The following is a 17,394-nucleotide window of genomic DNA, read 5'->3' as shown; positions in this document are numbered from 1 at the left end:
CAATATATGAGTGTTCTTGATCCTATCTTGCAAGTCTATAGTCACCTATTATGTTTTATGATCTATTAACCCCGAAGTGACAATAATCGGGATACTTACCGCTGATGACTATAGTTTGAGGAGTTCATGTATTCACTATGTGTTAATGCTTTGTTCCGGTACTCTATTAAAAGGGGGCCTTAATATCCCTTAGTTTCCGTAAGGACCCCGCTGCCACGGGAGGGTAGCATGCAAGTTCTTTTCCATAAGCACGTATGACTATGTTATGAATACATGCCTACATTACATTGATGAACTGGAGCTAGTTCTGTGTCACCCTAGGTTATGACTGTTACACGATGAACCGCATCCGGCATAATTCTCCATCACCGATCCATTGCCTACGAGCTTTCCATACATTGTTCTTCGCTTATTTACTTCCCCGTTGCTATTGCTATCATCACTACAAAATACCAAAAACATTACTTTTACTACTGTTACCTTTTGTTACCATTACCACTACTATCATATTACTTTGCTACTAAATACTTTGCGGCAGATACTAAGTTTCCAGGTGTGGTTGAATTGACAACTCAGCTGCTAGTACTTGAGAGTATTCTTTGGCTCCCCTTGTGTCGAATCAATAAATTTGGGTTGAATACTTTACCCTTGAAAACTATTGCGATCCCCTATACTTGTGGGTTATCACACCGAAGCAACTTTTTGGAGTCTAAACTAGTGAACTCGGTCAGACCGAGTCACAGTTCGGTGACTCCGAGATTGCTAGGGTTTCACAGAGTGTTGAACTCGATCGCACCGATTTGCAACTTTCAGTCAGACCGAAAAGTGCAAGTGCTATGGCCTAGGCCAAATCGGCGAGACCGATTTCCACAACTCGGTCGGTCCGAGATGGGTTCGGCGGAAACCTAACCCTAAATATTTGAGTCAAACTTAATCTAATGAATGTCTTCTCTGGATAGATTGATCTCATACTTGATAAAGAACATGGCATTGCATTGTGCTAAGAATCAAAGTAAGGAATTAGCACAAAAGGTCAAACTCATACCCTAGTTCGACGGTGAGTTCGCTACGGCGGCAACATCGGTGTTGAAATCTGTTGACGGTGATGGAAACCAGCGGCGGTAGGTTGCTGGCGACGAGGAGACGGTCCGGAGACCTGAGGCGGCAGAGCAGGACATGCGCGGGATTAGGGGGTTTGAAGAAATTTCCAAAATCTCACCTATCGGTATATATATCCCGACCCTGTCGGTGTGACCGAGTGGAACAACTCGGTGGCACCGAGATGTAGAATCGCAAACGGTTACTGCAACTCGGTGTGACCAAAAAGTTCAAATCGGTTGCACCGAGATTGAAAACCTAGATCAACTCAGTGAACTCGGTGTGACCGAAGTGGATGGATCGGTCAGACCGAAATGCACAAAGAGGTTTTGGAAGTTTAAGTCTTTGACGAATCGGGGACTCCAAGTGCTCCTCACACAGAGTGGTTCGAATCTGACTTGATCAAACTTTGTGATGTAACATGAATAGAGTTTGAGACGAGAAAAGCATGGATAGCTATAGGGAGTTCTTAGGCATTCTTGTCCATCCATTTGGCAAAAGAGAAAGAGCCAAACAATCAAAGCAACAAATGGATGTCCTTGAATGAGTAAAAATATGCAATCAACATGCTCACACAATAAAATGGCAAATGAAATATGTGGCAAAGCATGCACAAACACTCAAGTATCTATCAAGCAATTGGCGATGACTAGGTCATCTATATATGAGTATATTGACTTAGGAGTCAAATGAGAACATTTGATCATAGGTCATACTCATCGTTTAAGCACAAGTGGGGTTACCACTTTTACATAAAGCATTGTTGCATTGATGTGATATTCCCTCTAAGAGGGATGAAATAACCTTGGTTTTGTCGATAATGACTTCATGTAGATGTTGAAGATGTGGATGCTCAATGTTGACGTAGATCATTTGGAGCAATCCATTGGAGTGAGTTGCACTTTCAATACCTACACGGGTTAGTCCCACAAGGAACAAACAAGGATATCCATAGACATAGAGTGAAGTTCACATAAGATGATGTCCATGAAAGCATTAGGTTACCTTGTCCCTTTTCTTACCAACAAGAGGGTTTGTGACTCCTTGAACTAGTGCAAGATGTGGAAGTTGTTTGCACTTGTCCTCGCCAAAATGATATTAGTGCAGTATGTTGGCGGAGTCACCCTCAAGAACTTTCTAGTTCTTCTTCTTCGGGATCCACATCATCTTGATAGGAATCTTGGAGTTGTAGTCGTACTTGATAAAGTAGAACTTGATGTAGTCTTGGGAACCCACTTGACCAAGGCCTTAGGAGCTTCTTCAAATGCATCAATCTCCTCTTGAAGCTTGTCCTTGCCTTTGTTCTTGTGGTCTTGTGGTGGAATATCATCTTGATCTTGTGTCCCTTGGAAAGAAGTAGGATCATACTTCTCTTGTTGAGGCACAAACTTCGTCTTGGGGTACTGAGCTTCATTCCACTCAACTCCATTGGCATTGAACTTTTGTTCAAAACCAACACCTTGATTCTTCCAGTGCCTTCCTTGCTTGCATAGAATTTCCTCAAATTGCGTACTCCCGACAAGGATCTTGTAAACACCTTTCTCTATGATTCCCTTCAATAAGCTATTTTCTTGCTCAAGTGTAACTTGGCTAAGAGAATCATTAGTGGAATCAAGAGAACTACTAGAAGCAACAACATTGGTTTTAACATGATTATTGTTACTACAAGAAGAAGAATCTTTCTTCTCTTGTTGCTAGATTTTACTTGTGGCATTTAAGTAGACAAGAGTAAACGCTTGGCAATGTAAGAAGAACTTTTCTTGCAAAGATCATCATTGATTGCTTTTAAGAACCCATGCTCTTGCTCAAGGTTGAGCTTTTCAAAGCGTAGTTTCTCATGAGTCTTTAAAAGTTCTCGATGATCTTCCAAGGTAGTTTCATGAGCTAACTTAAGAGTGTTTAGTTCTTTAGTTAGACGCTCAATCTCCTTCTTATCATCATCATTCGTTTTATCCCGATTAGCATGATTAATAGCATTTTCATCATAGTTTTCATTACTAGAGTTGTCAACAAGTAAATCATCATCACCTAGCAAATCATCTTCATCACTATTGAAATCAACATACTTGGGGTGTGATACCTTTGGGCCTTTAGCCATGAAGCATATTCCATTTCCTTCATTTGGTGAGTCAAATATGTCGTAGGAGTTGGTTGACACAAGTGCTAGACCGGCAACACCTTCATCTTGAGTATATTAGGAGTCGAAGTGATAACTTCTCTCGGAGTGATCGTCGGAGTCGAAGCCGGATACCCATTCACCAACATGAGCTTGATGTCTTCGTTTTGTGTAGCTCCTTGATGACTTGTCCTTCCTTTTCGGAATCCTTGATTCTCTGAGATGTTCTTCATTCATGATGATCATCTCTACTCCTCCTCTCTCTTGGCGGTGATTCTTCTCTTCTACTTCTCCTTTTGGGTGTATCTTCTCTTCTTTTTTAGGGAGCCATACACTCATTGGAGTAGTGTCCGGGTATTCAACAATTGTAGCAGTTATGCTCATGGCTAGAAGATCTTTTGTCATTGTAGGACCTTGACTTGGAACTTCTTTCTTTGCTTCTACTCTTGTAGAACTTGTTGTAGTTCTTCACCATTAAGCTCAATTCTTCATTGAAGGCTTGTTTCTCAGTTGATGATGTAGGAGCGTCACATGAGGCTTTGTAGGCACCACTTGTCTTGTTGTGAAGCTCTTCCTTATCCTTGAGTGACATCTCATGAGCAACAATTCTTCCAATTACTTCTGTTGGTTTGAGATCTTTTTAGTTGGGCATCATTTGGATCAATATGCACATGGTATCATATTTTCCATCCAAGGCTCTTAGGATCTTCTTGATAATGAATCTATCGGTGATCTCTTCACTTCCTAAGCCGGCAATCTCATTTGTGATGAGAGCAAGCCTAGAGTACATTTCAGCGACACCTTCACCATCCTTCATTTTGAACTTGTCAAGTTGACTTTGAAGCACATCCAATTTGGATTCCTTGACGGAGTCGGTACCCTTGTGCATATCAATCAAAGTATCCCAAATTTCCTTTGCATTCTCAAGACGGCTGATTTTGTTGAATTCTTCGGGGCACAATCCATTGAAGAGGATATCACAAGCTTGAGCATTGTATTACAGCATCTTCAACTCTTCCGCGCTAGCTTCATGATTCGGTTCTCTCCCATCAAAGAATTCACCTAGCAAGCCAATATACACAATAGCCCAAACAGCGGGGTTATGTCCAAGAATATGCATTTTCATCTTATGCTTCCAATTAGCAAAATTAGTACCATCAAAGTAAGGACCTCTATTGTGGTAATTTCCCTCGCTAGACGCCATACTCTCCTAGGTTATGAAACCAAGGCTATGATCACCAAAAGCTATGGAAATCAAGGCAAATGGAGACCAAAGCTCTGATACCACTTGTAGGATCGAAAGTATGTCTAGAGGGGGGTGATTAAACTACTTGACCAAATAAAAATATAGCCTTTTCCCAATTTTAAGTCTTGGTAGATTTTAGCAACTTAGCACAAGTCAAGCAATTAACCTACACATGCAAGTCTAAGAGTATAGCAGCGGAATGTAAAACATTTTCATATGAAGGTAAAGGGAGGAGTTTGGAGGGAGCAAACGCAATGTAGACACAGAGATTTTTGGCGTGGTTTCGATAGGTGGTGCTATCGTACATCCACGTTGATGGGGACTTCAACCCACGGAGGGTAACGGCTGCGAGAGTCCACGAAGGGCTCCACCCACGAAGGGTCCACAAAGAAGCAACCTTGTCTATCCCATCATGGCCATCGCCCACGAAGGACTTGCCTCACTAGGGTAGATCTTCATGAAGTAGGTGATATCCTTGCCCATACAAACTCCTTGGTTTAACTCCACAATCTTGTCGGAGGCTCCCAAGTGACACCTAACCAATCTAGGAGACACCACTCTCCAAAAGGTAATAGATGGTGTGTTGATGATGAACTCCTCGCTCTTGTGCTTCAAATGATAGTCTCCCCAACACTCAACTCTCTTTCTCTCAGAGGTTTGGATTTGGTGGAAAGATGATTTGAGTGGAAAGAAACTTGGGGAAGGCTAGAGATCAAGATTCTTATGGTTGGATTGGAATATCTTGGTCTCAACACATGAGTAGGTGGTTCTCTCTCAGAAGAATGGTAGAAGTGTAGGCACGTTCTGATGGCTCTCTCCACGAATGAAGAGTGGGTGGAGGGGTATAAATAGCCTCCACACAAAATCTAACCATTACACACAATTTACCAAACTCGGTGGGACCGAATCGTAAAACTCGGTCAGACCGATTTAGTTCAAAATGTGAACGTTAGGCTTTTCGGTGGGACCGACATGATCAACTCGGTGAAACCAATTTCATTAGGGTTAGGGCATAACGTAATCTCGGTGAGACCGATCACATAAACTCGGTAGGACCAATTTCTGTAATAGGAAAATAGAGAGTTGGTCAGGCAAACTCGGTGGGACTGAATGGCTCATTTCAATGAGACTGAAACATTACGAAAGGGAAACAGAGAGTTTGCATTGCGAACTCGGTGGGACCGATCGCTCATCTCGGTTGGACCGAAAGGTTATGAAGGGAAACAGAGAGTTTGCAATCCCATCTCGGTGAGACCGAAGTGACTAGGGTCAGTGGCTATGTCAAATGAACTTGGTGGTGCCGTAAGGTAATTTTGGTGGGGCCGAGTTTGACTTTTGGTTTGGGACATATGTGGATATGAGAAAGTGGTTGAGGGCTTTTGGAGCATATTACTAAGCATTTTGAGCAAGCAAGCCATTAAGCAACACCTCATCCCCTTTTAATAGTATTTGCTTTTCCTATGGACTCAATGTGATCTTGGATCACTAAAATGAAAATGTAGAGTCTTGAGCTTGGGCCAATTTGTGTCCTTAGCATTTTGAGGGGTCCACATTTCTAATCCATGCCATGCCAATCATTGAACTTTCTGAAATGATCATCTTGAAATAGCATTAGTTCAATGAGCTATATGTTGTTAGGAATTACCAAAACCACCCAGGGATAGTTGCACTTTCATGCCCCTGGCGTTTAAGCCATACCAAAGTATATATGGCAATCTGAAGCAAAGAGGAGATACGGATTATGAAGTAAACCAACACCGAACAAGGGTTGGCAGAAAAAACAGTTTCCATTGTAATCGTTTGATACATCAAAACGTGTTATTAGAGATAATGCCGTAATCATCCAGGCTATTTTACATGCCGAGCATTAGTAAACAAGGGGAAGCTGTATACAGGGCCTAAAAAAGGAACATGTATTCTTGAAGATCCCATTGACACCCTGCCGCACGTTTGCGCCGCGGTCGCCTTGGTGCAAGATCCTTTGAGAGGAGAAAAACGACGATCTTTTATATAAAAGGGGCCTGAGGAAAGAGCCCTTGTACAACCGTAAGGTGATTAGGTTTTAATAAACCTGTAATATAAGGCAAAAACAAAAAAAGGTTGAGGTCCGAATAGGGTCGAGCCGCACTATAGACCCTGTCCGCATTACGCCTCCGTCGTTTCCCAAGGTATTTTAAGTGCATAGTTATGCACACGCGGTACAAATGCCGCAGTTAGATGGGGCGATCGATGGCGGAGGGACTTCTAGTCCAGCTCTGGATCCACCAAGCTGTCGTTCTGCAGAGTAGGCCAGAGTCGTTTAATAGTGTCCAAGGGCTTGATGGACGATGAAGTGTTCGGCTTGATGAGGCCGCTCTGTACCTCGGCTGCAAGGGCCGCGGCATGCTCCTCAGTATGGAGGGAGCGCTCCATGTTTCTATAGACTGTGATGACGCCGCGCGGTCTGGGCATCTCAAGCTTTAAGGAAGCATAGTGCGAGACTACGTTGAAGCGGGCGAAGGCAGTGCGTCCGAGCAGTGCGTGATAACCACTGCGAAAGGGGACAATGTCGAAGATCAGGTCTTCGTTTCAGAAGTTATCTGGTGAACCGAAGACTACTTCCAATGTTAATGAACCTGTGCAGTGGGCCTCTACGCCGGGTATCACCCCTTTAAAGGTGATGTTACTAGGCTTGATTATGGACGGGTCAATACCCATTTTGCGGACAGTGTCCTGATAAATCAAGTTAAGACTACTGCCACCGTCCATAAGGACTCATGTGAGATGGAATCCATTGATGATTGGGTCGAGGACCAGGGCAACCGAACCTCCATGACGGGTACTGGTCGGGTGGTCCCTGCGATCGAAGGTGATCGGACAAGCCTACCAAGGGTTGAATTTTGGGGCGACCGGCTCTACAGTGTAGACGTCCCTTAATGCGCGCTTGAGCTCCCTCTGGGGGATATGAGTGATGTATATCATATTCATTGTTTTTTACTCAAGGGGATATTTCTTCTGCCCCCCTGTGCTCGGTGGGTGGGGCTCATCATCATCCTCGCTTGGCGGACCTTTCCCCTTATGTTCGGTATTTAATTTACCGGCCTATTTGAATACCAAATAGTTTCTGCTAGAATGATTTGCACGCTTGTCGGGGGTGCCATGAATCTGGCAAGGCCTTGATGGCAGCTGGAACTACGTCGGTATTTCCCCGGAGAGGGAGGGATGATGCAGCGCAGCGGCGGTAGGTATTTGATGTCTACTACACAACCTTCTTCTTGTAGACGTTGTTGGGGCTCCAAGTGTAGAGTTTTGTAGGACAATAGCAAATTTCCCTCAAGTGGATGACCTAAGGTTTATCAATCCGTGGGAGGCGTAGGATGAAGATGGTCTCTCTCAAACAACCCTGCAACCAAATAACAAAGAGTCTCTTGTGTCCGCAACACACCCAATACAATGGTAAATTGTATAGGTGCACTAGTTCGGCGAAGAGATGGTGATACAAGTGCAATATGGATGGTAGATATAGGTTTTTGTAATCTGAAAATATAAAAATAGCAAGGTAACTAATGATAAAAGTGAGCGAAAACGGTATTGCAATGCGTTGAAACAAGGCCTAGGGTTCATACTTTCACTAGTGCAAGTTCTCTCAACAAGGATAACATAATTAGATCATATAACTATCCCTCAACATGCAACAAAGAGCCACTCCAAAGTCACTAATAGTGGATAACAAACGAAGAGATTATTGTAGGGTACGAAACCACCTCAAAGTTATTCTTTCTGATCGATCTATTCAAGAGTCCGTAGTAAAATAACACGAAGCTATTCTTTCCGTTCGATCTATCCTAGAGTTCGTACTAGAATAACACCTTAAGACACAGATCAACCAAAACCCTAATGTCACCTAGATACTCCAATGTCACCTCAAGTATCCGTGGGTATGATTAAACGATATGCATCACACAATCTCAGATTCATCTATTCAACCAACACAAAGAACTTCAAAGAGTGCCCCAAAGTTTCTACCGGAGAGTCAAGACAAAAACGTGTGCCAACCCCTATGCATAAGTTCATGAGGTCACGGAACTCGCAAGTTGATCACCAAAACATACATCAAGTGGATCACGTGAATATCCCATTGTCACCACAGATAAGGACATGCAAGACATACATCAAGTGTTCTCAAATCCTTAAAGACTCAATCCGATAAGATAACTTCAAATGGAAAACTCAATTCATCACAAGGAGATAGAGGGGGAGAAACATCATAAGATCCAACTATAATAGCAAAGCTCGCGATACATCAAGATTGTGCGAATCAAGAACACGAGAGAGAGAGAGATCAACACATAGCTACCGGTACATACCCTCAGCCCCGAGGGTGAACTACTCCCTCCTCGTCATGGAGAGTGTCGGGATGATGAAGAGGGACACCGGAGAGGGATTCCCCCTCCGGTAGGGTGCCGGAACGGGTCTAAATTGGTTTTCGGTGGCTACGGAGGCTTGCGGCGGCGGAACTCTCGATCTAGGTTATTTTCTGGAGGTTTCTGTATTTATAGGAATTTTTGGCATCGGGAACAAGTCAGGGGGGTCCCTGAGTCGTCCACAAGATAGGGCGGCGTGCCCCCGGGGGGGGGGGGGGGGGGGGGGGGGCGCGCCCCCACCCTCGTGGACGGCCCGAGACTCTTCTGGCCCAACTCTTTTACTCCGGGGGCTTCTTTTGGTCCATAAAAAATCATCAAAAATTGGCACGTCAATTGGACTCTGTTTGGTATTCCTTTTCTGTAAAACTCAAAAACAAGGAAAAACCAGAAACTGGCACTAGGCTCTAGGTTAATAGGTTAGTCCCAAAAATCATATAAAATACCATAAAAATGGATATAAAACATCCTAGATGGATAATATAATAGCATGGAACAATCAAAAATTATAGATACTTTGGAGACGCATCAAGCATCCCCAAGCTTAATTCCTGCTCGTCCTCGAGTAGGTAAATGATAAAAATAGAATTTTTGATGTGGAATGCTACCTAACATATTTATCAATGTAATTTTCTTATGTGGCATGAATGTTCAAATCCGAAATATTGAAGACAAAAGTTTAATATTGGCATAAAGATAATAATACTTCAAGCATACTAACCAAGCAATTATGTCTTCTCAAAATAACATAGCCAAAGAAAGCTCATCCCTACAAAATGATATAGTTTGGCCATGCACCATTTTCTTCTCACAAAATGCTCCTATCATGCACAACCCCGATGTCGGTGTCAAAACCGCCAGATCTCGGGTAGGGGGTCCTGCACTGTGCGTCTGAGGTTGATGGTCACAGGAGACAGGGAACACAATGTTTACCCAGGTTCTTGCCCTCTCGATGGAGGTAAAACCCTATGTCCTGCTAGATTAATATTGATGAGTATGGGGGTTACAAGAGTTGATCTACCACGAGATCGTAATGGCTAAAACCCTAGAAGTCTAGCCTATATGATTATGATTGTTCTGCGCCTCTACGAACTAAACCCTCCGGTTTATATAGACACTGGAGGGGACCAGGGTTGTACAAAGTCGGTTACGGAGAAAGGAATCTTCATATTGGGATGCCAAGCTTGCCTTCCATGCCAAGGAAAGCCCCATCCGGACATGAGTGAGAGTCTTCGGTCTTGCATCTTCACTGTCCATCAGTCCGGCCTACGTACCACAGTCCAGACGCCCGAGGACCCCCTAATCTAGGACTCCCTCAGTAGCCCCTGAACCAGGCTTCAATGATGAGGTGTCTGACGCGTAAATTGGCTTCGACATTGCAAGGCGGGTTCCTTCTCCAAACATTCCAACACAGTCTTCGGACGCAACGAGTGTATCCGGCTCTACAAAACAAATACCACACACCACCAAAGAGGAAACAATATTTTGCGAGTCCAATCTACTGACAATTTTTCTGTGATATCACGTCACCATCTGGTCATTATATCGAACCGTCTTTTCTTTGCTCGCCGTTCCACATTCCAAGACGCGGTTTCATTGGCACGTCTTGTCGAAGCAGAGATCGTGTCCCCTTATTGCGAGATCCTCATCAACACGGGCCTGGGGATTCCAACCGTCCGGTTGGCATGATTCCTTAAGAATAGGCAGCTTTCAATGTCGAGGAGTAGGTGTTTGATATTTATTGCCTTTATAAAGGGACTAAGGCCCGTCTGGCTTCTTTACGCCAATTCTTTCCTCATCCTCTCCAACCTCGAGCTCCAGCGCTCAAGGTTTCGATTGTTTCGAGCTTCCTAGTCATGGACGGCCCCAGTCCTCAAGGTCGGTGGGTGCCTTCCTCCGTCACAGAGGAGGACATTGCGAAGCTCCGAGCGGCCAGATATCTGACCGCGGAAATCCCCCACAGGCTTCCTGCTCAAGGGCAGGTTATTCCTACTCCCAGATCCAGTGAGAGGGTCGTATTCATCTCCCACTTCCTCCGAGGGCCGGGGTTCGCCCTCCACCCCTTTGTTCGAGGGCTTATGTTCTATTACAGGCTATATTTTCATGATCTAACTCCGGACTCCTTCCTTCATGTCTCGACATTCATTATTACGTGCGAAGCTTTCCTCCGTATTCCCCCACACTTCGACTTGTGGCTTAAGACCTTTCATGTGAAGCCGAAGGTAGTCGGTGGGGGACGGGCAGAGTGAAGTGGTGCTACAATGGGTAAACTCATCAACGCTCCCTGGCTAAAAGGATCCTTCACAGAATCTTCTGACTTATGGCAGTGGGAGTGGTTTTATATCACTGAATCTCGTGGCACCAAGTGGGCAGCTACACCTGCGTTCCGATCTGGCCCTCCAATTCAGCTCGCATCATGGGTCAATAAGGGGTTGGACTGGGGATCAACTGATGAAGTGCAAACTCTTTAGAGCCGCATCCGGAGTCTCCTTGAGAGGGACACTGAACTCATCGACGTGATTCAAGTAATGCTAGTCCGCCAGGTCCTCCCGTGCCAAAGACGGCCCTCTGCATATGGGAGTTTAATCCAGAAGGACCACGAACCCTTCAACACTTCTTCGGTGCGACACATAGAGGAATGTGGAAGTTATTTTTCGGGAAACGAAAACAATGGCCGGACACTACAGAAGACATCGGCGTCGACTACAACCATCCGGATACCTCGGTAAGCACTCGATTCTTGAACACAGCTTGGATACGCATCTCATGATAAGGTGCTAAGAAAACCATCTTCTTCCAGGGCTGGATAAAGAAGGCGGAGCAAATCAGGTGTTCGGCTCCTCTTCCCGAAGACTCAGCTAGTCCCATACTAGCAAGGATGATGGTCCCGGCGCCATACCAGGCACCGGTGGAGGAGGAGAATGAGAAGAGCGGGGGAGCCGAAGGCGGCTTCCATCCTGGAGGCAAACCACACACCATGTCCGGGGAGACTAGGGCTCCCTTTTCCGAAGACAAAAGGGAAGAAAAGCTGACATCCCTTCTTCCCATGGTAAGAAAAGGGCCGCCTCCGAGAGTTGGGAGGTAAGGGCTCCTAAGAGGGGCAAAACGCCCCTGTCGGGCGGTTCAGGCTCGGAAGGTGTTGTTGTCGCACAATCCCTTCGTAAGGACAAGCCTCCAACTGAATTGTAAGTGAACAAAGATATTTTAAACATACCCCGTTCCTTTTCTCTTTGCAATGGTAACATATAGAATATGCATTTTGTAGTCCGGCACATAGTCTTCCTCAACAATCCTCCTCCTCGGGGGACCTTTTAACCGAGATGATGGAAAGCGAAATGCCTCCACAAGCTTCCTCGCCCAACAGGGCGAACAACTTCGAGGTGTCGTCCCGGAGGGTCTCTCCCGATCGGGGGATAATAGAGCTAGCGCCCCAAGGTGAAACTTTGGTCGCCCAAAGTCCGAAGTGTGCGGTCCCTACAAGGGTTAACAATGAAGGCTTCGGACTATCCGGTTTACAGCCGGAGACGACTCTAGGGTCGAGTAAACCTACCCTGTCGAAGGGAGTCCGTACTGCCATAGCTGCTTCCAGGAATCCGGATGCGCCGGATACACTGACGGACATGTTACGGTGTTCGTCAATCTTAGATGATCATCGTACCTTGATGGGTAGGGTGGTCGAGAGGATTCTGTCCGTGAAAAGCGGATTGAATGAAGCCTTCATGAGCCTACTAAGAGGTTGTGAGGTATGTAATGTTCGATTGTGCTTTATACGCAAAAATGCACCTGTATATAGATAGTAGCCCCTGAGACCCTGGTTGGCGCCCAAAGGTAGGCAATTAGAGGATCGAAAAAGATGTCCTCAGGTAATAATCTAATGACTCAAAACACAGGCTAGTACCTCCATGACGACTGCACACGATATGAAGGTTGCAGGTCTGGAGCATAAGCTTGATGTGGTGGATAACGCATCACGCTTATTAACAGGCGACTCGATGAGGCACAAGGTATGTGTTAGAATATGTATAGTAACATAGGCACGAAGCTATAAGTATGTTCTGAGACATGCGTATCTGCAGATGGTGCTGCCGCGGTTGAGACTCTTCGGGCTGAACTTGCCTGAGCCAAGGAGCAAGCCCGGATGAGTAATGTGGCTGCCTAGAAGGCAGCTGATGAGTTAGAAGCCGGACAGGCCGCGCAATGCCAGTGTGAGGAGAGAATGGCTACTATGGCACGCGAGCTGAAGGAAGCCATTGTCGGTGCGAATTCCTTGAGAAGGATAACAAGGCCAAAGCCAGTGATCTAGACAAGGCATTACAAGAGGCAAGAGAAGCACGATCTGAGTCTAGAGCGGCTCGGGAAGAGATCCGGCAAGCTGGGGAAGTAGTGGCCGGTAAGCCTTTCTTATTACATACTAAGTTTGGCGATCCGAAGTATGCCCCTCTTAATCAAATGTGGAGCTCCCCAGGCGCCTTTTTGGACTTGCCGAAGAGTGCCTTCGATGCGGCGCGATTTTACGAAGCGCAAGAAGGGCATGCAACGAAGAAGCTTTTTTGATCACAATTCGGCATGCCGAAGCGCCCACTCTTACTAAACGAACAGATGGCCCAGTGGGCCGAGCTCCACAAAATATCCAAATCTGCCATGAAGGACATCATAGTCCGGCTATGGCCAATTGAGCCAATTATGAAGTGTTATTTTGGTTTGGTACAACGACTAAGTGTCGTGGTGCCGCGTATCGACGCTGTTAAGCGGTCCACGTGCATTGAAGGTGCACGGATGGCCCTTGCCCGTGTGAAGACATACTGGGCGAAGTTGAAGGCCACCGATGTTGCAGCAAAAAGTTCACCCGAGGGCAATGTAACACCCCGGATATGACTTTCCCAATTTGTACTCCAACTCTTGCCATTTCCGGTGTTAAGTTATTATATTTTCTCGGGTTCGGGTCTTTGTCTCCGTGTGTTGTGGTCATTGTCATGCATCTCATATCATGTCATCATGTGCATTGCATTTGCATACGTGTTCTTCTCATGCATTCGAGCATTTTCCCCGTTGTCCGTTTTGCATTCCGGCGCTTCGTTCCCCTCCGGTGGTCATTTCTACCTTTCTCTCGTGTGTGGGAATTAAACATTTCTGGATTGGACCGAGACTTGCCAAGCGGCCTTGGTTTACTACCGGTAGACCGCGTGTCAAGTTTCGTATCATTTGGACTTCGTTTGATACTCCAACGGTTAACCGAGGGACCGAAAAGGCCTCGTGTGTGTTGCAGCCCAACACCCCTCCAATTTGGCCCAAAACCCACCCAAGCCTTCTCCATCACCTAGATCGTTCGATCACGATCGCGTGGCCGAAAACCGCACCTCATTTGGACTCTCCTAGCTCCCTCTATGCCTATAAATAGGTCCTCCTCGAAAAATCCGGATCCCCCTCGTCCAAAACCCTAAAAAAATCGTCTCCGCGCCGGCCGAACACGTCCGTCCGGGCCGGACGCTTCCGCCGCCGCCAACCCGCGCTCGCCACGTGGCCGGGCGAGCCCCACATCACCGCCGCCGCCCGAGGCCCGCCCGAGCCCGCGGGAGGCCCTCCCCGGCCCAGACTGCCGCCGCCCGCCGCCCGCGCCCGCTCCGCTTCTCCTCCCGAGCCGGCGCCGCGCTCCGCCGCCTCCGCCACTCCGGCCGCCGCCACCATCGCCGTGGCCGCTCCGCCCGGCCACCGCTCCGGTCCCGCGCCGCCCCGGCCTCTCCTCCCCTCGGCCTCCTCTTCCTCCCTCTACTCCGGCCGCCGCACGGCCATCGACGCCGGCAAGACCCCGGTGAACCTCGGGGCACGTGCAAACCCTAGATCTGGGAGGTGGTTTTTCTTCTAAGTCCCAAAAATCCCAGATCCATATGCTCCTGTTCATCGTGTCGTATCTCCGCATCCGTAACTCCGTTTTTGGCATATAGCATATCAAAATGTTCATCTCAGAGAGTACATCATTTCATTCCATTGCATCATTTTCATTTGAGTTCATCTTGATGCCCGAAATGCTGTTAGAAGAGTGCTACTTGAGATATTTGTCAGATCTGCTACTCCATTTAGATATTTGACATTTTTGCCATGATTTTTGTGTGCATGTTATGCCCATGAGCTCTGCATATGTTTTGTTAAGGGTTTTGTCATCTTTCCAGAGGTGCAACCCATGTATTTTTGTGATGTGTGTGGTGACTAGCACGAGCTTGCAAAGAGAGGCACTTGGTAATTCTGATTTCAGGGACTTAGCATTTCCACTAAGTCCTTGAGTTGTTTGTCTCATATGGCCATATGTTCATGTTGTTTCCTAGTGATCCGTGCCTCTTTTGAGGATGATCAGTAAGGATGTTTTATTAATCTTGCAGTGCTCTATTCATCCATGTCTTTGTTTGAAATTATGGAGCACCCTAGCTTGAGTCAATCGAGCTCTACTTTTGCTACTTTGTGAATCTGGGCAGATTGTCTACTTGTTAGCGATTTTGCCGATGATGTTGTAGTTGATCCATGCATGATATGTTATTGATCTTGCCATGTCTAGATTGTATTTTGTGTATTCTTGATGGGTGTATGCTTAGATTATCATGACTTGCTCCGTAGTGAGTGCATCGAGCTCGTAAACATGCCTACTTGATATCTATTTTCAGCATGCTCCAGTTTTTACCAAGTCTGGGATCTGATTATGTTTTTGCCATGTTCACATGCATGCAATTGTATTTTCTGATCCCTTTTGGCTCAAGGTCACTAAGGGACTTTTGTTGAGATCTTTGAGTAGCTCCATGCCATGCCTTACTTTGCCATGTTCAAGTCCTGTAGCATGTAGTTTTGCTGCTCCGAAGTGTGCTATCTGATCTGAAATTCCAGACAAGTGTTAATTTCACTAAATCTGTTTGCCATATGCATTTTTGCCATGCTTGTTTGAACCTGTTAATGGATGAATTGGCCATAGCTCAGTGCTAGACTTTTGTTAAGCATCATGAATTAATCCCTTCCATGTATTGTGTTGTCATGTTTGGGTGCTGTAGCATGCTCATCTCATTGCATTTAGATGGCTACTTGCTGTAAATCGCAGAACGTGGCCATATTTGAATTGCTTGCCATTTCCAAACCGTAACTCCGATTCCGGCGTTCTTTATATCGTTTTCAAGCGATTTCATCTCATCTTTCCAGTGGCACACTTGTATTCCCAAGTTGAGGCCAGGTTCATGCATCCTTTGTAAGATCTTGCATATGCATCCCGCATCGCATCCCGCATATCATACCATCCTTGCATCATATTGTTTGATCCTTGCACGTGGTTGATTGTGTCCTTGTTGCTTGTTTGTATTGTTTGGGTAGAGCCGGGAGACGAGTTCGCTAATGAGGAGCCCGTTGAGTTTGCTTTCGAGGATCCAGTCAACTCTGACAACTTTGCAGGCAAGATGATCATACCCTCGAAATCACTACTATCTTTGCTATGCTAGATTGCTCGCTCTTTTGCTATGCCAATGCTACGATGCCTACCACTTGCTTTCAAGCCTCCCAAATTGCCATGTCAAAACCTCTAACCCACCTTGTCCTAGCAAACCATTGATTGGCTACGATACCGCTTTGCTCAGCCCCTCTTATAGCGTTGCTAGTTGCAGGTGAAGATTGGAGACCGTTCCTTGTTGGAACATTATTTACTTGTTGGGATATCATTATATTGCCATGTTATCTTAATGCATCTATATACTTGGTAAAGGGTGGAAGGCTCGGCCTCTCGCCTAGTGTTTTGTTCCACTCTTGCCGCCCTAGTTTCCGTCATATCGGTGTTATGTTCCCAGATTTTGCGTTCCTTATGCGGTTGGGTTATAATTGGAACCCCTTGATAGTTCGCCTTGATTAAAGCTTTTCCAGCAATGCCCAACCTTGGTTTTACCATTTGCCACCTAGCCTCTTTTCCCTTGGGTTTCCGGAGCCCGAGGGTCATCTTATTTTAAACCCCCCCGGGCCAGTGCTCCTCTGAGTGTTGGTCCACCCTAGAGCCCCTTGCAGCGCCACCTCGGGGAAACTCGAGGGCTGGTTTTAGTTGTACGGATTGCTTATCCGATTGTGCCCTGAGAAAGAGATATGTGCAGCTCCTATCGGGATTTGTCGGCACATTCGGGCGGTGTTGCTGGTCTTGTTTTAACCTGTCGAAGTGTCTTGAAGAACCGAGATACCGAGTCTGATCGGAACGTCTCGGGAGGAGGTCTATTCCTTCGTTGACCGTGAGAGCTTGTCATGGGCTAAGTTGGGACTCCCCTGCAGGGATTTGAACTTTCGAAATCCGTGCCCGCAGTTATGGGCAGATGGGAATTTGTTAATGTCCGGTTGTAGATAACTTGAACCTTAATTTAACTAAAATGAATCAACTGAGTGTGTTGCAGTGATGGCCTCTTCTCGGCGGAGTCCGGGAAGTGGACACGGTGTTGGAGTAATGTTTGCGCAGGTTGCTCTCTAGTTTCTCGCTCGCGCTTTGCTTCCTCTTCTCGCTCTCTTTTGCGAACAGGATAGCCACCATATTT

This window comes from Triticum urartu, chromosome 7 (genome assembly GCF_003073215.2).
Source record: "Triticum urartu cultivar G1812 chromosome 7, Tu2.1, whole genome shotgun sequence".
NCBI classification, from domain to species: domain Eukaryota; kingdom Viridiplantae; phylum Streptophyta; class Magnoliopsida; order Poales; family Poaceae; genus Triticum; species Triticum urartu.
Note: the sequence above shows the minus strand (reverse complement) of the source record.